Source organism: Protopterus annectens, chromosome 2.part1, assembly GCF_019279795.1.
Source record: "Protopterus annectens isolate FY-2018-M chromosome 2.part1, PAN1.0, whole genome shotgun sequence".
Taxonomy (NCBI): Eukaryota; Metazoa; Chordata; order Ceratodontiformes; family Protopteridae; genus Protopterus; species Protopterus annectens.
In genome coordinates, this window is record NC_056729.1 from 570,854,489 (window position 1) to 570,879,190 (window position 24,702).

The following is a 24,702-nucleotide window of genomic DNA, read 5'->3' on the forward strand; positions in this document are numbered from 1 at the left end:
TTTTATTCCCTGGCTAGTCATGACCTATTAATTCACCCAGCAGTTTATTTGTTCTAGCTGTAGTGGTCTTGTTAAACTACTGTTCTGTTTAATGACATATACTGAGCAAACTAGTTTGGATTTGTTTGGAAATGCATGCAACTGCTAAAGCTTGTGGGCTCAAAAGCCCACACACATCAGTCAGTCAGTCTTATACTGCATGCTCAATATCACACAGTGATGAAGGAGGGCCTATGTCTTATTAACAAACCTAACACCTTTACTGCTCAAGTGAGAGGCCTGGGGATGCAACAACATGAAATCTGACATTCAGGTGAATATATTAGACTTATTCTATTTAATTTAAAGCATACTGAGAATAACAGCTCAACTAAAATTAATTAATCAAGTTAGAATTTTTTTAATTAACACTAATCAGACTACTATTTCCATCTGAATTAATGTGACAAGCAAATGGAAACATGCCCCGAGTATAGCAATGAAATAAAAGTATTTTTATTTTATACCCTTTGTTCAACAGTTTATTTTCGGAGGAGGCATGCAATGGCATACGACTAGGGGTAATTTGACCAGGGCATCAGGGAACTTCCTGTACTCTTTTTTGGCAGGTCCCTGGGATCTTTTCCATCCACCTGAACTGCCACCAGCACAAACTGACAGACTCTTGGTTCAACATCTCATCAGAAAGACAACAAACTTAGGAATGCAGCACCCCCCCTTTATGCTGCACTGCAGTGTCAGCAATCCATGTACCTGGTGTGGGAATAGATTCCACAGCTTTCTGCACCAAAGATTGTGGCTCTGACATGTGCTGTACATTGTATGTTGTGTAGGAGGAACAACCACTGTCTTTATTTCCCTGAAGAAATAATTTGCACCTAGAGAGCAACTGATTTTTCATTTCTTACAGCAAGGCTCTAACCTCATAGTACAATATCTAACAGATTATGAAATGTTGTCTACATTGTCTGAAGTTAATAACAAGTGTGGGAACCCACAGAGCCTTTTTCATCCATTGTTTCTGATGTGCTTAATCTGCAGGAGATTTGAAGCTTGATTTGCTACAGCTTAGTTAAGGTCCAACATCACAAATACCAGAAGCTGATTGGAGGACTGCAATCTTAGGTATGAATTCTGGTTTACATTTTTCCATCACTGAGACTGAATGTTTTTGGAAACCCTGTAAATAAAGATTTGAATGCTAACAGCAGTGACCGATATACTTAATATGTCATAATATTAGGACAGTAGGGCTTAATTTATTTCAAAGTCTCACTTTCTGATGACGTAGTTTTTTTATGGTTATCCTTAATTTATTAGTTTTAATGTATGTTAAACCATCAAACAATTTTTCATTCATATGCTGTTTGCTTCCAAATTTTTTAACACTACTAGCTTAGTAACCTGATATTTTTGTAACAATTTGAAAGTTTGTGTGATATGCTTCTGTTATGGTACATTGTGATAAAATAAAGGTAACTGTATTTATTAACTCCTACGGCCAGGGTATAGTCCATCTTAGACTATAAAAATGATATTTAAGGATGTTAGGAATTCTGAAAGACTGGAAATTTCCTAATCCCCAGAACAAGAGGGGAAAGTACCTTGCACTCCCTAGATGGTTATAGACAGTTAAGGTATTACTATGGCAGAACTAAGGTCTTTAGAAATTAGTCAGATCTACTGTTTGTCTTTTTAGCACAAATAGAAGAATTAGTAGTAGCAAAACTATTTCAAAGTTACTAGCAAATTACATAAACTTTTGCAGTGTGATCCATTTCAAAGTTCAAAGTCAGGTCATATGACACAATGGGTATTGCAGCTCTCATTGACTTCCTGCCAAGAATTAGTACCCATGGCATCTTAGAAGCAATGACATGGTCCTTGATTCATACTTTCTCAAAGCACTGGGGACTGAATGTGATATCCAAGACAAGGATGGATTTTCTTCTGCAAACCTGAAGGGCATTCTCCGGTCCTCACCTGAGCAGTGAGTCAATCATACTTCCCAGAAAGTGCCAGCTTTAGGAATTTTCCCTATAATTAAGACGATTACAATGATTTACACAGTGAAGGCAGCACATTTGCTTAGGCAACATTCTGTAAGTGTGAATATTTGATTTTGATCACTGTTAAATCCATTCCTGTTACTGCAGTGGGACCATGATGGGCCAGATGGGCACCCATATACCCCTTCTCCAAGCACAGTTATACCATTTGTCCTCTTATCTTCTTATTCATAGTCTAGGCTTGAATTCTGCAAGACACAGATTGCATTACTGAGATTGATGGAAGACCAGTGAGGATTCAGAGGGCAGAGTGCCAAAATGAGTTGGGTACAATTGATGGAAATCTTTAAAAATAAGATTAATGAAACAAGTAAACAACTCTTTAGTTGCTCAATTTAACCCAAGGAAAAACAAGCCAAAAAAGTGTCTGACATATTCTAATGTAGTTGTAGCTGAGGAATTGCAAAGGGATGTGTTTTAAATGAGTTAGAGAGAGAGACTGAATGAAAATCAAACTGAGTATTAATCCCTGAGGAAAAGTATTTGAATTATACAGTGCTGGAAAAGGAAGAAGAAAACATTTTTGTGGCTTTTGCTCAGTATAAATTGGAAAATTTAATTTGCAGAGATTAAAACTTGAAAGAGCTCATGGAGTGTTTCTGCCCAGCACAACTGCAATGATGAGGTAGAAAAGACATATATTAATCAGAACTGAGACTTAGAAGGTAAAATACCAGATTTTATAGTTGCTTTACCTTGGTGCCCAGGAAAGATTTGCAGTAGTGGAGATCAAAGAGTGTTTTTTTTTTTTTATCTTTTTTATTAATGACTGTACTTCACATATTCACAAGTGGTGCAGATGTTCTTCGTGTTTCACTGTTGCAGCCATCCAAAATACCAGAGACGTAGTATTTCTGCGTCGGTTGCTGTCACTTGAGGACTGACGTCAGGTCGTCAGTAGTATAATGGAAGGCAGCCAAAGCCATTACATCAGTCTTTCTTGCCATGGAGCCCGAAGAAAAAGCAGTTTGTACGAGTGCCAGTCAGCCGCTACCTGAAATTTCGTCTACCGAATTGGAAGTTGAAGTCTTCTAAAGCTAAGTACCCCATTGGGGATCCTTTTTTCTTGCACTAACCGATGTCAGAAAAAGTTAATAATTGTCTCGCCTGTGGAAAACAAATACCACACCGAGACTTCCACTCTTACTGTGTCACTTGTTTAGGCCCAGACCACGACATCCCTCGTCGCTTCTGTGCTTTGTTCAGTGCCAGAACTATCCATCATTGGGCCCTTATTGTAGCCAGATATTTTTGCTTACAGTCCTCAAATTCTGATATGGCTTCAGTAAGCCATCCGACAGCAGATCTTCTGAAAAAATGTAAAGATAATAGATTCTTACTAAGCTAACTGCCTTTGCGAGCCATTTTAAGCTTAGCAAATTATCCCTTGTGAGACTCAAACCCTGCATCTTGTGTTTGTAAGGCAGACACCTTAACCATTAGGCCACCCAAAGACAGAGACAGACCACACAGGTCCAAACCTACTGACGAAGCTTCCGTTAAGCTAGTCGTTAGTTCTTCGGTCCTCAGTGAGGCACTTTTGCAGCCCCTGATGCGTGCTACTGTTGATTTGCAGGCCGCTACCAAGACCCTTTTGGAGTCCGGTATGCTGCAAAACTCTTCTTCGACTAAGGATACTGAGGTCGTCTCAACCTTGGATGAGTCCGGAGCTGCTGACCAGGCACCAGCTTCCGAGGAAGTCCTTCACACTACTGAATCTTGAAACAAACCAATGTCTTCTTTCGTGACTACCGTTCTTTCTAAAACTGCCATGTTTCTTAGGCCCAGGGTATGACCCATGTCCAAGAAACCGATGACCCACTCTCAGGTGCCTGCTACCTTGCCTCAGTCTCAAATGCTTAAAATGGCGGAAGACCTTATCATGCTGATCAGGGGAAGCCAAGCTACCCCCTCCAAAAGGAAAAGAGATCTGTCCCCTGTAGTTTTGTCTGAACAAGAATCAGATGAATCTGATGCATCTGAATATGAAGACATGCAACCCATGAGGATTCTGATGCAGAGGATTCCATTCCTTTAGTCTCTCCCCAGAGGATTTTTCCTTTGGGGAAACCCTGCATACCTTAAGGGAGCAGTTCCAATGGGAGAGTCAGGACTACCCTCAGTCTAAAAAGAGACTCAGGGAATTCCTAGATCTTTCACAACACAGACCCTTGGCCATCCCCCCAGTCCTGAATGTTGTGGAGGATGTTTTCTTCGAATCCAGCTTAACTCTTGACACCCTTCCTCCTGCTCCCAGAAAACCAGACCGGTACTATAGAGACCCTGACTCACACAAATATCTTTTTAAAAATCCTACAGCTGACCCTGAGGTCATTTCTCAAGGGCCAAAAGGATTAAAGCAATCTCTACTAAGAATCCCACCCCATCAGACAGGGATTCCCGAGCATTGGACAGTTGGGGTAAGAAAGTATACACCTCAGCTACTCTTGCTATCAGGGCACTAAATTGTCACTTCCATTTGCTGCAATTTCAGCAACATACCTTGGAACTCCGTAAACAAAAAATGTCTTCCTTTCCTGCTTGGGCAGAATCTAAAGATTTACAAGAGTTAATGCATTCTGCAAGACAAGTAACTAAACACACCTTGCACTTTGGTTTTGACACCCTAGAAGCTTCTTGCAGGGCAGCAGTCACTGGATCTGTCATTAGAAGGCATGCATGGCTTAAGGAACAGCCCCTGCCAGATCATGTCAAATTTAAATTGTTGGATGCCCCCTTGCACAAAGATAATTTATTTGGCACCAAGGCAGAAGAGGACTTAAAAAAGATGGAAGAAAAAGCAAAATCTATGCAAACAGTTAAGGATTTCTTGCAGGTCCAGCCCACTAGGTTCAGCAGGCATTTTCCCTCCAAACACTGGTCCTTTCCTGCTCCCAGTAAACCGGCCCATCCTAGGCCCCGTGTAAGCAGACCCCCCAGACAACAGCCTCAGGGAATGCAGAGATCTAAGCAGTAGACTACCTCCACTTCAAAACCAGGGAGTTCTAAGCCACCCCCTTATGGTAAAAACTCACAATGACTCACCACCTCCACCCCCTCCCTCTGCCCACCTTCACTTACCCCTAGGAGGAAAACTATCCTTTCACTTAAGCACCTGGGTCACCATTACCAAGGACCACTGGGTTCTGAACATTGTGTCTCAGGGATACAAATTTTCCTTCCATACCCTTCCAACCCCAAAAGGGTTCCCAGATTTACCACCAAATCAGTGGGCAAAGGCTCAGAGGCTCAAAAGCAAATCATTTCCCTGCTCTCTATGAGGGCAGTAGAGTATGTTCCTGCAGAACAGATTGGCCAAGGTTTATACTCCAGAATTTTTCTGGTGCCCAGAAAAGAGGGCACTTGGTGCCCCATCCTTGATCTATCCATTCTAAATACTTTCCAGGTGATTCCAAAATTCAAAATGCTCACCCTCCAGCAGCTGCTACCCATGCTCTCCAAGGACGCTTGGCTAGCCACCCTAGATCTAAAAGAGGCCTACCTCCACATTCCTATCAGGGAATCATGCAGGAAATACCTCCGCTTCAGGGCAGGATCTCAACACTTTCAGTTCTCTGCGCTTCCCTTTGGCTTATCTACTGCTCCCAGAGTTTTCACAAAATGTCTGGCTCTGGGTATCGCCTTTTGCAGAGAAAGAAATATTCAGATTTACCCATACTTAGACGACTGCCTTATTCAAGCAGACAGCCAAGAGAAGCTGCTCAAGCACCTGGCCTTTGTAAAGACCGTACTAACCTCCTTAGGGTACACAATCAACAAAAAGAAATTCAAACAAGTGCCCACCCAAAGGATAATCTTCCTGGGAGCAAGTTTGGACACAGCTTCCCAGATGCCATACCTTACTCCAGAGAAACAAATTTTCCTGACAGCCTACTTCTCTCAACTAGACACCAGGCTTCAGCTAACTGGAAGGAAGATCCTGCAAGCTCTGGGGTTCATGGCATATTGCATGCTACTTATTCCATATGCCAGACTGCATATGAGGAAACTTCAGTGGTACCCCTATAGAGCCTTTGGTGCCAACACTCTCAAGACCTGGAAACTCTTCTACGTATAATTCCTTGCCTTTGGTGGACAACAGCATGCTCCCACAACAAGGGAATGCCTTTCTCCCCACCCCCTTGCTGCCCAGACCCTCACCACAGATGCATCAGACTATGCTTGTGGTGCACTCCTGGATGGCAGGTGCATACAGGGCCAAGAGAGCCCACAGCAAATCCCTCTGCACATCATTCAAAAAGAGATGATGGCTGTGCAGTATGCCTGATAGCTTTCAAGCCCCTTTTGTTTCCAGGGGCTCTCCTGATCAAAACAGACAACGCCATTGTGATGTGGTACATTAGCAAGCAGGGAGGGACTCACTCCTACCCTCTATGCAGGCTGGCTATGACCCTTTAGCACACAGCCTCTGCCATGCAGCTACACCTGTTAGCACAATTCCTACCAGGCTCTCTCAACTCTCTGGCAGACCAATTAAGCAGAAAACTTCTGGACCCACTTGAGTGGCAACTCAACAGAAGTACCTTCACCCTAATAACTGAGAAATGGGGAACCCCAAAGGTCACCCTCATTGCTTCCCACACAAACCATCACCTAAGCAAATTCTGCACCAGGGAGCATCACTGCATGGTTTGGAAAGTGGATGCCCTGATGTCCTTCATGGATGCATCTGCAGTCATAACAACTGGGTTGTCCTGTCGTCAGGCAGCCCTTCGGTCGGCCGGATTCCAAAGTCCGGGTCCGGCTTCGGCTGATGTCGCACTTCACCCGACGTCATCTCTGTTGGTCTTCGGGTATAAAGGCATCAGCCGACGCCATTTTCCTCAGTCTTTCTTGCCGTGGCGCAAGCAGAAGCTGTTCGCAAGTGCCGGTCGGTCAGATCCAGAGATTACTACTTCCGAATACTACTTGAAGACTTCTAAAGCTAAGTACCCGTTGGGGACTCTTTCTTGCCTCAGCCGATGTCAGAAAAAGTCAATAACTGTTTAACTTGTGGGAAACAAATACCTCATAAAGATTTCCACTCTTACTGTTTGCCTTGTTTAGGCCCAGACCACGGCGTAGCAGCCTGTTCAGCCTGTGCCTCATTCAACCGACGAACGCTTAGGCGTCGGTCGGAGTTTGCTGAACAGTTTTTCGGCTCAGATTTTGCGTACATTATGCCGTCGGATCCTCCGACTACCCAGATTGTTAAAAAACGCAAAGAAAAAGACCGACACTCGCGGTCCGCGGTTTCGGGCGAAACCATGGTTAAGCAAACCGCGAGTGTCTCTGTTTCGGCCGAAACCGAGAAAACTGATCAAAGCACAGCTGAATCAATGACTACTACTGAGGCTCCTGCTACCTCACTTGAAACGGCCTCAGAAATCTTACCTACAGTGGTTACTAGTGACTTATCAGACACCATCCCTTTGGATGTCTCTACCCCAGCACGTGGTGCTGCTAGGCCTCCTGCAGCCATGTCTATTAAGGCCTTTGCCAGGGCTAAAGCAGCCAAATCTACTAAATCAGTGCCTGTTAAGCCCCCCTCTACTAGGCCCACTTCTAGTTCACAAATGCTTACTCTGGCAGAGGATTTAATATCCTTAATTAGGGGATCTCAATCTCACCCAGACAGGGCCTCTCAGCCCCAGAAAGAGACCTAGAGCAGAGCCCCGAGCCTGTGTCCTCTGATGATTCCGGAGGACTCTGATATTACAGACCAGCCAGAGGCTCATTTCTCCAATTATGAAGACTCAGATGCTGAAGAATCCATTCCAGCTGCTTCTCCACCAGAAGAATTCTCCTTTGGGTAAACCTTACATGCCATGCGAGAACAATTCCAATGGCAGGAACAGGATTTCTCAGATTCCAGAAAAGACTTAGGACTTTTCTGCACCTACCACAACACAGGCCTTTAGCTATACCTCCTGTCCTCTCTGTTGTGGACGATGCATTTAATGATGTCTGCACTGCACCAGATTCCTTACCTCCAGCCCCTGTCAAACCAGACAGATTTTACAGGGTTCCAGACACTCATCACCACTTATACAAGGCCCCACTTGCAGACCCCGAAACCATATCCCAGGGGCCTAAGGCAGCAGCCTCGACCACAGCAAAAAACCCTATTCCTTCTCAAAGGGAAGCCAGGTCTTTAGACAGATGGGGCAAAAAGGTTTACACCTCTGCTACTCTCTCAGCTAGAGCTTTAAATTGTCAGTTTCACATGATACAATACCAAGAGTTTATGCTTGATCAGTTAACTAAAAATCTATCCTCTGATGACTCTATAGATAAGAAATATATATTAGAAATGGTAAATAACATACAACAGGTTAGTAACCATTCCTTAAAATGTGGCTATGATGCACTGGAGGCTTCATTTAGATCAGCCATGACTTGCACAGTGATAAGAAGACATGCATGGCTGAAGGAACAGGTCTTACCGGATCATGTTAAAGCTAAGTTATTAGATGCACCTATGGATAAGGCCAGTTTGTTTGGTACACCTGCCCAGCAGGTAATGAAGAAAATGGAAGAAAAGGCAAAATCTGTACAAACAGTTAAAGATTTCTTGCAGGTTCAAGCCCCAAGGTTTAGCAGGAACTGGCCTGCCAAAAATTGGTCCTTTCCTGACTCCACAAGATCCCAAAGGGGCAGGAATAGACGTCCCAGAGGCAGAAATCAATCCAGAGGGGGTTCCTACAGAGGACGACAGTGGCAAGGTAATAACAGAGGCACAGACACAGCCACTGCCACTACAACAGCACAGTGACTTGATTCTAACTCCACCTACCAGGGAACAAATAGCAGCACCATTAGGCGGAAAATTAACCTTATTTTCGAAAAACTGGCACTATATCACAAAAGACAAGTGGATTCTGCAAACCATAGACCAAGGATACCGGTTCCACTTCCACACTTTACCAGTCAAAAGAGGAATGCCAAACCTGCCTCCAAATCAAAAAACAGAAGCTCTACAGCAGATAATGCAACTAACAAAGATGAGAGCTGTGGAAAAAGTGCCAATAACAGAACAAGGCAAAGGATTCTACTCCAGACTATTCCTAGTTCCAAGAAAGGAAAAAAGCTGGAGACCTATTCTCGACCTGTCCACCTTAAATACATACATCATTGTCCCAAAATTCAAAATGCTGACCCTCCAGCAACTTCTTCCCATGCTGGGCAAGGAGTGCTGGCTGGTAACTCTAGATCTCAAGGAGGCATACCTGCACGTCCCCATACGACCAATTTGCAGAAGATACCTCAGATTTCTTCCAGGATCAGAGCACTATCAATTCTCAGCATTGCCCTTTGGCTTATCTACTGCGCCCAGAGTATTCACAAAATGCCTGGCATCAGTAATCGCTCACTGCAGACTACAGGGAATCCAAATTTATCCATACCTGGACGACTGTCTGCTACAGGGGGACAACAAAAGCAAGCTGACAACAGATTTACAAAGGGTCATTTACTTGCTACAAGCACTGGGATACACAGTCAATTTACAAAAGTCAAGGCTGATACCATCCCAAACAAGGACATTCTTGGGCGGAATTGGACACAGTAAAACAAATGGCATTCCTAACTGCAGAAAAACAAAAAGAACTCCCTCTTTACTTCTTGGCACTAACAAAACAGAACAAGCTAACAGCAAGAAAAGTTCTACAGGCCTTGGGCTTCATGGCATCCTGCATAATCTTGGTTCCACATGCCAGACTACATATGAGAAAACTACAGTGGTACCTAAAGAATTTATGGTCCCAACACAGGCACAGCCTAGAAGCAGAAATTCCTCTAATCCCATGCCTAAAACAGGAGTTCCTATGGTGGGCTCAAGCATGCCAGTCAAACCCAGGCCTACCCTTTCACAACTATCAAGCAAGCCAAACCATCACAACAGACGCCTCAGACCTAGGATGGGGGGCTCACATGCTGGACAAATGCGTACAAGGATTGTGGACACAGGACCAGCTCCATTTGCACATCAACCTAAAAGAAATGCTGGCAGTAAAGCTGGCAATCCAAAAATTCAGACCATTCCTCAAAGCAGGACATTTGATGATAAGGACAGACAACACCACAGTCATGTGGTACATCAACAAACAGGGAGGCACTCATTCATACCCCTATGCAGAATGACTTTGGACCTTTGGAACCTGGCTCAGCTACAACATCCAGTTACAGGCAATGTTCGTACCAGGAAAGGAGAATACTCTAGCAGACATGTTAAGCAGAACCACCTCGGATGCTCACGAATGGATGCTACACCCGGACATCTTCAAGGCCATCTCAAAGAAATGGGGAATGCCACAGATAGATCTATTCGCTTCCCCTCTCAATCACCAGCTCAAAAAAAAAAAAAAAATTCTGCACAAGGACGTTCCACCCACTTGCATGGAAAGTGGACTCGCTCTCCTTCAGCTGGAAAGGTCTGACAGCATATGCATTCCCACCTCTTCCCTTGATACACAAGGTATTACTAAAAATCAAGGAGGAACGTCCAAGGATAACCCTGATAGCTCCAAACTGGCCAAGACAACACTGGTACCCATTGCTGAGGAGCATGTCTCGGGACAAAATATGGCCAATACCCCTGATGCCTTTGATGTTAACCCAGAACAACTACAGCATCATGCATCCAAACCTAAAAACTTTGCAACTGACTGCATGGAACATCACATAGCAGCAACTAATCCAGAGCTTTCCCAAAGGGTTAAAGACATTATCCTTGAAGCCTGCAGACCTTCAACAAGAAGGAACTATGCAGGAAAATGGAAAAGGTTTGTCATTTGGAGTGCTGAAAGAGGAAAAGATGTGTCCAATATAGACATTGCTAACATTCTGGAATATTTGGCAGAGCTTCTACATACAGGCCTGTCCTATTCCTCCATCAAGATACATGCATCAGCTATTTCAGCAGAATACAGCTTTGATCCACCTGTCTTTTCACATCCTTTACTCAGGCAGTTCCTCAGAGGGATCAAGAATGTAAAACCTCCTAGGAAACCACCATTGCCAGCTTGGGATTTGAACTTTGTGCTGGAAAAGTTGACACTGCACCTTTTGAACCAGCAGCAACAGCAGACCTGCAGCATCTATCGTGGAAAACTGCTTTCCTACTGGCAATAACCTCAGCAAGAAGGGTTTCTGAACTTCAGGCCCTAATGGCAGTACAACCCTTCCTAATCTTCCACCAAGATAGAGTGTCCATGAGGACTAATCCTACATTTATGCCTAAGGTGGTATCCAGAGTGTCTTTAAACCAGGCAATCCACCTACCTACCTTCTTCCCAAACCCACAAAACAGAGGGAAAGAATGCTGCATACCTTGGATGTACATAGACAGCTACGCTACTACCTGGACAGAACAAAAAGTAACAGAAAAACTGACCAGCTGTTTGTAGCCTATGCAACAGGAAGGGAAGGAAAAGCAATTTCCAAACAGACAATCTCCAAATGGATAGGAAATTGCATACGATTCTGTTACTCCTTTCATGGAAAACCAATTCCACAGAACATAAGGCCTCATTCTACAAGGGCAACAGCCACTACCACAGCCTTCTTACGAGGAGTGGCAACCAAGGACATTATTGAGGCGGCTACTTGGACCTCCGTGCATACATTTGCCAAGCATTATAATTTACCTCTGTATTCCAGATCCCGAGCAGGGTTTGCCACTGCTGTACTGCAAGGGATCCTATCCACACCATAATCTATTCTTCCTCCTCCCTAGTTGGCTATGGTATTCTACCCAGTTGTTATGACTGCAGATGCATCCATGAAGGACATAGTACAGTTTTGTACCTACCATAAATGTAGATGTCCGAACTGGATAGCATCTGCAGTCAGGATTACCCTCCCTCCTTCCCTCTGTGGTACTCCTAGGGTATTTACCCTCCTAATAGCTAGCTGGCCGCGGGGAGTCTCTTATGGTGTATTTGTTTGTATATATGTACATACATGCTTATTTTTTGTGTTTGCCTTCTATCTTTTTGGAAACATTGGCATTTACCCAAAATTTAGCCTTCCAAGAGGGCAACTGGCATCTGGGGCAAGAAACACTGAGGAAAATGGCGTCGGCTGATGCCTTTATACCCGAAGACCAACAGAGATGACGTCGGGTGAAGTGCGACATCAGCCGAAGCCGGACCCGGACTTTGGAATCCGGCCGACCGAAGGGCTGCCTGACGACAGGACAACCCAGTTGTTATGACTGCAGATGCTATCCAGTTCGGACATCTACATTTATGGTAGGTACAAAACTGTACTTTCTTCCCCTGGGTCAATTTATCGGTCTGTGCCTTTCCTCCCCTACCTCTTATCCACAGGGTACTGCTCAAAATAAGGGAGGAAAAAACAACAGCCATTCTTATAGCTCCAGACTGGCTCCAGCAGCACTCGTGCCCCTTGCTGTGCAGCCTGTTCTTCCTGCCCCCATGGAATCGTCCTCAGATTCAAAACCTTCTGAACCAGAGGGAAGGGGAATTCATGCATCCCCAATTGCAGACACTCAATTTGGCAGTTTGGCTTATTCCCTAACCCTGACCCAATCTGCCAACCTCAGTAAACAGGTTTTGGATGTTATCTATGAGGCCAGACATCCTAGCACCAGAAAGTCTTATGCTGATAAATGGAAAAGGTTCTGCACCCGGATCCAGGCTAAGGGAGTCAATACAGCACAGCCCTCCCTCCCTCCCTCTAATCCTGAATTACTTAGCTGACCTAATACACAGTGGCCTCTCTTTCTCCTCTATAAAAATGTATGCCTCTGCTATTTCTGCTCATTTTCCCACTGAGCTGCCCCTTTTCTCACGCCCTTTGATAAAACAGTTCCTAAGTGGGGCTAGCAACTTGAGGCCACCCAGAAGGGCACCGCCACCAGCTTGGGACCTTAACTTTGTATTGGAAAAGCTCACCCTGCTCCCTTTTGAACCAGCTTCTTCGGCAGAGCTAAAATTTCTCTCCTGGAAGACAGCATTCCTTCTGGCCATCACTCCAGCCAGAAGAGTCTCTGAGCTGCAAGCACTCATAGCTGTGGAACCCTTCGTCATCTTCCATGCAGACAGGGTATTCCTCAGAACTAACCCATCCTTCATGCCCAAGGTGGTGTCCAGTATGGGTCTCAACCAATCCATTCATTTGCCCACTTTTTTTCCTAATCCACAGAACAAGGTGGGGAAGGATTCTTCACTCTCTAGATGTGCATAGACAGCTCAGATTCTATCTAGACAGGACTAAATCCTTCAGAAAGTCTGATCAATGGCTGGTTAGCATTGCTACAGGGGCAGAAGGCAATGCCATCTCCAAACAAACCATTTCCAAATGGATAGCACACTGCATCCATTTCTGCTACAAACAGCATGGAAAGCCTCCCCCAAGGGGGTCAGGACAAACTGCATCAGAGCAGCCTCCAGCTGTGTGGCTTTCCTCAGAGGAGTGCCCACCAGGGACATCCTGGAGGCTGCCACCTGGACATCTGTTCACACTTTTACCAAGCATTACCACCTGCCCCTCTTCTCCAAATCCAGGGCAGGGTTTGTCTCTGCAGTCTTGCAGGGCATGCTAGTCAGCCCCAAGTTTCATTGACTGCCTCCACCCTTTTCCTCAGCTTTGGGAATCAACCCAAATATGATGACTGCAACAGTGAAACACAAAGAACATAGTACAGTTGTGTACACTTACCATAAATGTAGATGTTCGAGTGTATTCACTGTTGCAGTCCTGGATGTTCTTTGTGTTCCACTGTTGCAGTCATTACATTTGGGTTATCTGCTTGCAGGTAGCCCTCAGTCGGCCTGATTATCAAAGTCTTGTGTCCTGTGTCAGTTGCTGTCTCATCTTCTGTGACGTCAGGTAGTCAGGAATATGAAGCATGCAGCCAACACTATTACATCAGTCTTTCTTGCTGTGCGGTGCCTGAAGCAGAAGCAGCTTGCAAGTGCCGGTTGGCTGACTCCTGAAATTTTTGTTTTCGAGTTTCAGATCCGAAGTCTTTAACTAAGCAAAGTACCCTGTTGGGGATCCTTTTACTTGCTCTAAACCGATGTCAGTAAAAGTTAACAATTGTATTTCCGAAGTCTTTAACTAAGCAAAGTACCCTGTTGGGGATCCTTTTACTTGCTCTAAACCGATGTCAGTAAAAGTTAACAATTGTATTTCTTGTGGAAGGCAAATACCTCATAAAGATTTTAATTCGTACTGCATTCCTTGCTTAGGCCCAGACCACGATGTACTTCACTGTCGGTTTTGTGCCTTATTCAAACCTTGAACTATTCGTCGTCGGTTCATTTTCGCATGTAAATATTTTGGTACTCTGTTCAGTTATCCAGAAATGGCTTCGATAAGCCACCCGACTACTGACATTCCGAAAAAATGCAAAGCTAAAGATAGAAACAGACTGCATAGATCCAAAGCTGCCGACGATGCTTTCCCTAAGCTAGTCGCCAGTTCACCGGTACTCCGTGAGGCTCTTTCACAGCCCTGATACCCGCTACTTCAGATTCGCAGGCCTCTACTGAGACCCATTCAGAGTCCAGTATGCCACGAGATGCTTCTTCGACTGTGGAACCTGCAGATGTCTCTACTTTGGATGGGTCCAGAGACGCTGTGCAGGCACCGGCTTCTGAGGGTGTAGTCAGGCCTACTGACTTGCAGATTAAACTGACGCCATCTTCCTCTTCAAGGCCTAAAACTCAAAACATGCCTAGAAAACTGACGCCCAGACTGCATGGTCAGACCCCTATGCCTAAAAAATGAATGATAAGAATGGCTGAAGACCTGATTACTCTAATCAGGGGAAGCCACCCTTCTCCCTCTAAGAGACCTAGAACTGATTTTCCTTCTGATTCTTCTGATCAGGATTCTGAAATTTCTGTTTTTTCTGATGACCAGGAGTTGCGCTTATCTACCTATGAGGATTCTGATGCAGAGGACTCCATTCCCTCTGCTTCCCTGCCAGAGGATTTCTCTTTTGGTGAAACCTTGCATACTCTTATAGAGCATTTCCGCTGGGAAAGCCAGGATTACTCTGACTCCAAAAAGAGGCTTAGGGAATTCTTGCCCCTATCTCAACACAGGCCTTTAGGTATTCCTCCTGTACTGGACATTGTAGATGATGCCTTCTCGGAATCTAGCCTGACCCCTGACACTTTACCCCTGGCTCCCAGAAAACCCGACAGGTATTACAGGGTTCCTGACTCTCACATGTTGCTCTTTAAGAATCCTACTGCAGATCCTGAGACCATTTCACAGGGACCCAAGGCATTAAGGCTACTACTGCCAAAAACCCTACCCCCTCTGATAGAGATTCCAGGGCCCTGGACAGATGGGGTAAGAAGGTACACACTTTTGCAATGTTGGCCATTAGGGCCTTAAACTGCAAGTTTCATATGTTAAACTATAAGCAGCATATTATTGGATTGCTTAAACAGAAAATGATGTCGATTCCTGACTGTGCTGAAAATAAAGAATTACAGGATTTAATGCATTCTGCTGAACAAGTTGGAAAATGAACTTTGCAATGTGGTTTGTTTTATTAGAGACATCTTGCAGGGCTGCTGTCACTGGGTCTGTACTTAGAAGGCATGCTTGGCTTAAGGAACAATCTTTGCCAGACCATGTTAAAGCTAAATTACTGGATGCCCCCTTAAACCAAGACTGCCTGTTTGGTAACAATGCAGAAGAAGTACTTAAAAAGATGGAGGAAAAAGCTAAATCTATGCAAACTATTAAAGATTTCCTGCAAGTACAGCCTCCCAGATTTAGTAGGCACTGGCCTTCTAAGAACTGGTCCTTTCCTGCCTCTTCCAGGCCTTCTCAGTTCAAACCCAGAACCAGCAGAACACCCAGGCTTCAGTCCCAAAGTACACACAGGCTTAAGCAGTGGAGGGACCCCACTTCCAAAGCTGGGAGTAGTAAGTCACCCCCCCGCCTATGGTAAACTGTCAGAATGACTTAACTTTAAACCTTCCAAGCCCTGCTCAACTGGGGGAAAGATCGTCCTACATGCAAAAAACTGGGAACTCATTACCCAAGACAAATGGATTTTAAATGTAGTTTCCCAAGGATACAGATTCCACTTCCACTCCTTACCAACCCCAAACTGTTGGCCGGACCTACCCCCAAATCAGTGGGCAGAGGCTCAAAAGCAGGTTCTCTCTCTTCTATATATCAGAGCTATTCAACCTATCCCAGAAGAAGAATGGGGGCAAAGTTTCTACTCAAGACTTTTCCTGGTACCCAGAAAAGACAATTCCTGGTGTCCTATCCTGGACCTGTCTATCCTAAACACTTTTTTGGTAATCCCAAAATTCAAAATGCTAACTCTTCATCAGCTGCTTCCCATGCTAGGCAAAAATGCCTGGTTGGCAACACTGGATTTAAAGGAAGCCTACCTGCACATTCCAATATGTGAATCTTGCAGAAGATACCTATGCTTCAGAGCAGGCTACATGCACTCTCAGTTCTCTGCACTGCCCTTTGGCTTATCTACTGCACCCAGGGTATTCACAAAGTGCCTAGCTCCAGTCATTGCATTTTGCAGGCAAAGAAATATTCAAATATACCCACACCTGGACGATTGTCTAATTCAGGCAGAAAGCCGGGACATACTATTAAATCATTTGGCATTTGTAAAGAAATTACTAACAACTTTGGGGTATACCATAAACGAAAAGAAATCACGTCTTGTAACCTGCCAACAAATTGTATTCCTGGGAGCAAGCTTGAATACAACTTCCTAGATGGCCTACCTCACGCCAGAGAAACAAATTCATCTGACAACCTACTTAAACTACTGGCCAGAAAGACCCAGCTATCTGCAAGGAAAATACTGCAAGCCCTGGGGTTCATGGCCTATTGCAATCTACTAATTCCATATGCAAGACTGCTTATGAGGAAACTACAATGGTATCTAAAAAGTCTATGGTGTCAACATTCTCAGGACCTAGAATCAATGATTCCTATCAAACCTTGTCTAAAGATAAGAGTTCCTTTGGTGGGCAGAGGCCTCCCACCAAAACAAGGGACTACCATTCACTCTACCCCCTGCTGCCCAAACCCTAGCAACAGATGCATCAGACTATGTATGGGGGGCTCACTTGGCAGGGCAGTGCATTCAGGGCAAATGGAACCCAAGTCAAATGCACCTGCATATCAATCAAAAAGAAATGTTAGCTGTACAGAATGCTCTGACAGCCTTCAAGGACCACATTCTTCCAGGACAATTATTGGTAAAGACGGACAACACCACTGTTATGTGGTACATAAACAAGCAGGGGGAACCCACTCATACCCTCTCTGCAGGCTAGCCATGACTCTGTGGAACACAGCCTTGAGCTACGGTCTCAATTCCTGCCAGGCAAACTAAGTACACTGGCAGATGACCTGAGCAGAAATCTCATGGATCCACTAGTGGAAACTGGAACCAAAGATATTCAACATTTTGAGAAACGAATTGGGGAGCCCAGAGATAGACCTGTTTGCCTCCCCTCAGAACTACCAGTTGGACAAATGCTGCACAAGGACTCCCCACAGACAAGCTTGGAAAGTGGATGCTCTGTTTATGCCTTTCCGCCTCTGCCTCTCCTCTCTAAAGTGCTACTAAAGATCAAACGGGACAAACCAAGGACAATACTTATTGCACCAGACTGGCCATGCCAACACTGGTACCCTCCTGTGCAATGTGTCACTTCTGGAACCATGGCACCTGCCTCAGACCCCTGCCCTGCTGTCCCAGCAGGAAGGCCAGATTTTGCACCCACAGCTTCAAACCCTGAACCTTGCAGCCTGGCTAATTACATGATCTCTCCGTTACCATCAATCAGTAAGCAAGTGATGGATGTCATTCTGGAGGCAAGGAGGCTTAGTACTAGAAAATCCTATGCTGAAAAATGGAAAAGATTCTGTTCCTGGAGCCAAACCCAGGGGATGGACACAACTGTGCCCAATTTACCATACATTTTTCAATACTTAACTGAGATGCTTCACAAGGGCATTTCTTTTTCTAACATCAAAATTCATGCCTCGTCCATTTCAGCTCATTATAATACAGAGCCACCCCTGTTCTCTCATCCACTGCTGAAGCAGTTCCTCAGAGGGGCGAAAAACTTAAGACCACCCAGGAGAGCCCTTACTCCAGCCTGGGACCTTAACTTTGTATTGGAAAAGCTCACTCTACCTCCCTTTGAGCCAACTGCAAATGCAGAGTTGAAATTCCTTTCTTGGAAAACAGCCTTCCTTCTAGCCGTCTGAATTACAGGCACTCATGGCAGTGGAGCCTTTCATCATCTTTCATGCAGACAGGGTGTCCCTCAGGACCAATCTCTCCTTTATGCCCAAGGTGGTATCCAGTGTGGCCCTTAATCAGTCTATTCATTTGCCAGCCTTCTTTTCTAATGCACAGAACAAAGGAGAATGAATACTGCACTCCTTGGATGTGCGCAGACAACTTAGATTTTACTTGGACAGGACTACGCCTCTTAGGAAATCTGAACAGCTGCTGGTTTTATTTGCTGCAGTGGCAGAGGGGAAGGCCATTTCAAAGCAAACCATTTCTAAGTGGATAGGCCATTGCTTTAATTTCTGCTGTAAGCACTGTGGAAAACCTACCCTACAGGGGATAAGACCACATTCAACCACGGCTGCAGCTACCTCTACAGCCTTTCTCAGAGGTGTTCCTACCAGGGACATCCTAGAAGCTGCTATCTGGAGTTCTGTACATATCTTCACCAAGCATTAGCATTTGCCAATTTTTTCTAAATTCAGAGCTGGTTTTGCCACTGCAATCTTGCAGGGCCTTATAGGTGGCCTAATGCTATCTAATTGCCTCCTCCCTCCCTTCCTTAGCTTTGGGAATCTACCCAAATGTAATGACTGCAACAGTGAAACATGAAGAACATAGTACAGTTGCGTACACTTACCATAAATGTAGATGTTCAAGTGTATTCACTGTTGCAGTCCTGGTTACCTTCCCTCCAGCCCCCCGACTTCTATTGACTAAACCTCTATTATTGCTTACTATACTTAAAGCTTTCTGGTGTATTTGCTTTTTGTTGGAGGTGTAACCTTGTATGTAATTGCTTCCCACTATGGGAGCACCTGACATCTGGGGCAAGAAAAACTGATGTAATGGCATCGGCTGCATGCTTTATACCCCTGACTACCTGACGTCATGGAAGATGAGACAGCAACCAATGCAGGATCCAAGACTGTGATAATCAGGCAGACTGAGGGCTACCTGCAAGCAGATAACCCAAATGTAATGACTGCAACAGTGAATACACTCGAACATCTACATTTATGGGAAGTGTACGCAGCTGTACTTTTCTCCTCCCTCCACCCCCCCTTTGTTTTCTTTCTCCTTTTATTACCTTTCTAACTTGTTGTGCTCCTTTCCTTACAAGGGACATATTGGTATTTATTTTCCACTGGTGGGGTTTCTTTCACCAGAACCTGGACTCCTACTTGGGGGATCCTGACAGGTTAGGGCAAGAAAAACTGATGTAATGGCGTCGGCTGCCTTACTTTATACTACTGGCAACCTGACGTCAGTCCTCAAGTGACAGCAACTGACACAGAAATACTACGTCTCTGGTATTTGGGCTGGCCGAGGGTTACCCTGACAGGGATAATCCAAATGTGATGACTGCAACAGTGAATACAGTCGAGCATCTACATTTATGTTAAGTGTACACAACTGTATTGTTTTGATATTGATGAAGGAATGTTGATTGAGAAAGCTAAAGTTTCAGATACTTTGTCCTGTGACTCTTAGAGTATACTTTCCTAGTGGGTTTAAGATTTTTTTCCTATTTGTATGAAGCACTGAGCTGCTGTTTGTGAGCATGAAGTCATCCCATCCTCAGAAGGGGAGGTCCAGCATTAGAGAATAGCAAAGAACTGAAGTTTCCTACCTTAAGTAAGTTAAAAATATTTAAGAAATCAGTCCAGCATGAAGATTTATTTACATTTGAGAGCTTGTATAACATCAAGATAGAAAGCTGCACATATTATGGTCAAGCAAGCTAGGTGAAATAAAGAGGGACAGTTTGAACTTTGGTTATCAGCAATATCCAAATTTGTTAAGCATGATGTTTAATAGCAGTTTTCACTAAACTATTATATATACAGTGTTATGGTAAGTAAAAGTATTAACTTGCAAATAGTTGCATGGAAAGTAGCAGGAAGATCTTCCATTTTCTTTAGAAGACTATCCATTTTCTTTAGAAGACTAAACAAGTATTGTACAGGTTCCGAGCTGTAGCTAGGTTGGCTGGCACCCTTGGAATGATCCCCATTTGGTACCTGACCACACACAGATTGAAGATGAGGGCTTTATTGGCAGAATGAGACCAGTTTTAGGATAAAACCTGAAGGTTAGAAGTAATAATACTCAGATTATACATAGATCTAAGTTTCAATGGTAGAGGTGATCAGCTGGTATAATTGCAAAATAAGTTCTGTTATAGGGATGAAACGGTTAAGAGGGAGTTGGAAAAGGTGAGTCAAGAGGTTGACGGTGTGGGAGGTAAGAAATTCTGTGTCAGTCACTGAATATTAAATGCATTTATAATGCACTTCACTGTCATAAAGCATTAGCAATTTAAAAAAGATAGTTTGTGGTTTGAAAAGTAGTGATGAGTATTGATTTGGTGATGACAGCAAACTGATGTTGATTGTATTATGAGCAGTTATATGAAGTACAGACAGAATGATATAAAAGTCCATATGACATTTTAACTTTTCTGAATGGTATGGTTGCCGCTTCTACCCCTCAAAAGGATTGGTTTTTAAGGGCCAGGCTGGAGTAAAAGCCTAGGTAGTGGTGGTTTACAAATAGAATATTGGACTATTCATAAGAAAAAAATAATGTCAAGGACTGTACAACTTTTTAATGTAGTATTCAGAATTCCTTTACCTTAGAATATAGTAGCAGTAATGGTGCTATCAATGGAGTAACCGGATTTCGATGTCAGTAGCTCCCCTTTGGTGCTGGAAGATGAGAAGGCTGCATGTTGAGGTGCTTGGGTAAATTTTTCATTTCTGATACTGCAGTGTGCTATAAGGACATTGCTGCACTTCTGAGTTTGACAGCCTGTTAATGAGATGTTTAACCAAAGATCCTTCTGCCTCAGTTGGTGGTATATCCTACTGCAGTTATTGACAAAGATAGGACAAGTTCCCCACTACTGTGGTCAATTTCCCTGAATCAGTATAAATACCACCTTGAGCCTCCCCAGTAAGGAAGCTACAGCCCTGGTAGGACTATTTTGGCTGACGAAGGGAACTTGAAGTATTGTTATTAAATCCAGTAGACTACCATCTAAATGTACTGTTCTCATGGTTGCAGAACTAGGTATTGAAGCAGATTATATAAAAAGGGAAGCTAGTGAAACTACATCCGAACACTAGGAATCAAATGCATCACTAAAACAGACACTGTTAGAAGTAGCATAGTATACAAACCACTTTGAAATAAATAGGTGAACATTACAGTTATAAAAATGTTTTATATTGAGCTCAGTGTTGAGGCCATAAGGTTGTAAAGTTTTAATGAAGATATGTTCCAGACCTTTCTCTGCAACAATGGGATAAAAACCAAGGTAACGATGGTTTGCTGTACAAGTCAGCTCACGGAAATGTTGAAAGTAATTTTAAAAGCTGTTGTTTTGTGAATGATTAAGGAAAACACTTTGTGCTACTGGATTAGAAATGGTACCATTACAGATGTCTCTCATATGCTTTAATATGCACTTCCTCACTTGTTGACTAACTTGGCTTACATAACATTTCTCACAGAGACCATCTGCATCATAAACTGCTACCTCATTATAATGTCATTGGTGTGATTTAACAGTAAAGACATATCCTTTAATGTCAAGAATGGTAGTACAATCATCTTGACTGTGGTAGAACTATTTTTATTTTAGATTTTATCTTCAAAAGGCTTTTGACATTAGTTTGTTGCTTGGTACTTGAAAGGTACCTGAATGGACTAGATGGTCATTAAGGCTGGAAGAGGTTCTGGAAGGTGTCTTGGGAAAATATGTTAGTCAGTGTATTGCTATTGAAGATGATTTGTCAAAGCACCTTGATTATTATTTGAAATGTATTAATTCCCTCAATATTTTGGGCAAAATGGATCACAAAATAAGCATCTTCAGTGTTCAAGACAATGCTATTCATGAACCCCCCCCCCCTTTACTCACTGGACCCAACTACTCTGATAAGAGATTGTTTTAAAGTGCTGTCAGTGGCAGTGTTTGGATGGCCAAGTATATACAACAGTCAGTTGGTAATGCTTATTGTGGATTTATAGGGTTAAGGCAGACATATAGCAATATTTTGAAAACTGGAATATTGATGAAAGCTGCCCAACAGTCCGTAATTGCTGATACTGAGTTTGGATTCAGAGATGCCTTTGATAGGTTTGAGTGTTATTATGTGATTTAGGTACTTGTGGTATATGCTCTATGGAATGGGACAATTTAACTAAGCTATTTCTGTTGCATCTAGGAGAGTCGAGATTCATGCAGGTTCATCTTTGCTTTTTAAGCTGTCTAGAGGTGCAAGGCAATAATTCCTTTGTCACCCATTTTATTTCCATTGCACAGGGAGCCTTTGGCTGTATTGGTGAGAAGATCAAAATCATTGGGATGCATATATGATCAAGAAGAAGTAAAATTATTGTTTGTGGATATTTACCTGAAAAAGATATTGAGTCATTGTACCAGATGTTAATTATGTTTGAAAGAGCTAAGGCTGTAAGGTCAATAAGGCAATAAACAAGGCTGGTAGGGATAAATGTTATTGTCTCCCTAACAGACAGAAGGGCACATAAAGTATTTGAAAATTTGCCTAGGGGATACTTTGGAATGATCTTATAAAGTTAAAAATTAACTTTCACAGATGAAAACTAACTGGACTAGAATTAGACCAAGAAGTACAGATGATACATTTTTGTGTTACCTTTATTGCCATATGTGTTTCAAGCTTTTCTGGCTGACATTCCCACTGGCTTTCTTAAAGGGATTAAAAACATTATACAGTATTTTGTTTGGGATGATGGTAAACCAAGAGTGGTGTGGGATAAACTGGTACTTCCGGAGGAGATAGTAGGTTTAAATATCCCTGACCTGTATACTTATTATTAATTTCCAATTAAGATGGTAGGTAGAAAAAAATACCGAGGTTAACTATGGAAACTAGGAATCAGTTTGATGGATACAACTTTGGGATGTATGAAATATGAAGATTGGAAAGAGTCTTATATTATGAAACAGGCTGTGCATTATACTAACCTAATAGTGGAGGAGGATGATTGGATTTTCCACATTTGGGACGTTAAAGTATCTGAATCATAAGTAATACAGTTTGAAATAAATAAAATAAAATATCTAAACTAAGGTTCACTATATTCCAGACTATATTTAAGAGAATTATACTGTTTCCTAGAAACTTACTTCATTAGAGAAAGACAGATGTGATGAATGGTTCTTCTAGTTGTTGCAAGGTCCAAGACAGAATACAGAATACAAAATGCCCTGTCTCACTGAGACTTCCCATATTAATATCTAAAATATTACTTCTGGGATAGCTTGCAGAATGACATCATTTTTTGTCGTCTGACGTTTAGTTCACAGGCCCAAAATAACCATTGATGGCAGCTGGTAGCATTTGCATCTACCTGTAAAAATACATAGACGAGAGCTTATCCCCGGATCTCTGGCAGATGCTGGAAGTCGTAAAACAATTGCATTTCTCCATGCTTCCAAGACTAGTAATTACTTCACCCTAAAGACAATACAGAAAGTTTCCTAGTATATATGTGTGTTTTTATGTGCGCATTTATTTAAATTTATTTATCTATGTTTTAATTATTTCTTATGTGTTTTCACATAGTTTTGCAATGCCAGGTGCCTTTAAATGGTTTACCATCATAAGGTTGACGAATGGATGGTCGAGTGAGCATGTCCGAAAGGAGTGAAGCAGTATCCCAAAATTGCGATTGCAAATCGCAAAATCCCGTCCCCTTTTTGACCCATGTTAGCACCCATTTTTGGGTGTACAGTGGTTGGGAATGTCGATTTCGGTGATTTTACAACATTCTGACCATTCGAGCAATGTGCGCTTGACCTTATGATGGTAAACCCCTTTAAATATAGGTATTTTGTGATTGACCAGTTTCAAATCAGAAGTGCTATTTTAAGTTGAATCTGTCTGAGTGTCATCACATCTGATGAAGCAGTTTAACTGTGAAAGTGCTTATGTATTGTTTTTTAGCAATAAAAGGAGATTATCCCCGATCCTTTGGTCGTACCTGAGTCCATGTGTTTTCTTTGAATTGTTTGCTTTGTCTTGGTTTGTGGACTTGCTTTTAAATTTATGAAAGTAGTTGAATGTTACATGCCAATGTTAAACTGTTTTTGGTAATAAATGTACATTTATTTTAGCCCGTAAATGTGTAACTGCATTGAAAGTTATAAACAAAACAAGGTTGTTAAGTATGTGAGGGAGGACAATAGTAATGCTGGCAAGAGTGAAATGAAAGTGAGACAGTATCAAGACAGTTATTTGGATTATGGATTTACATTTGTTGATAAGCAAGGCATTCAGTGAGGCCGTGATGCCA

The 24,702-nt window shown here is 43.0% G+C and overlaps 1 protein-coding gene across 4 annotated transcripts in view; it reads left to right on the forward strand.

The window, feature by feature from the left end:
• The window catches only part of PTK2B (protein tyrosine kinase 2 beta), a 2,401,727-nt gene that overhangs the window by 440,448 nt on the left and 1,936,577 nt on the right, over positions 1–24,702 (forward strand). For all 4 annotated transcript variants that reach the window (XM_044062346.1, XM_044062339.1, XM_044062341.1 and 1 more), the window contains exon 2: positions 1,042–1,125. The gene's annotated coding sequence lies outside the window, so the exon portion shown is untranslated. The remainder of the gene's footprint in view (positions 1–1,041; positions 1,126–24,702) is intronic.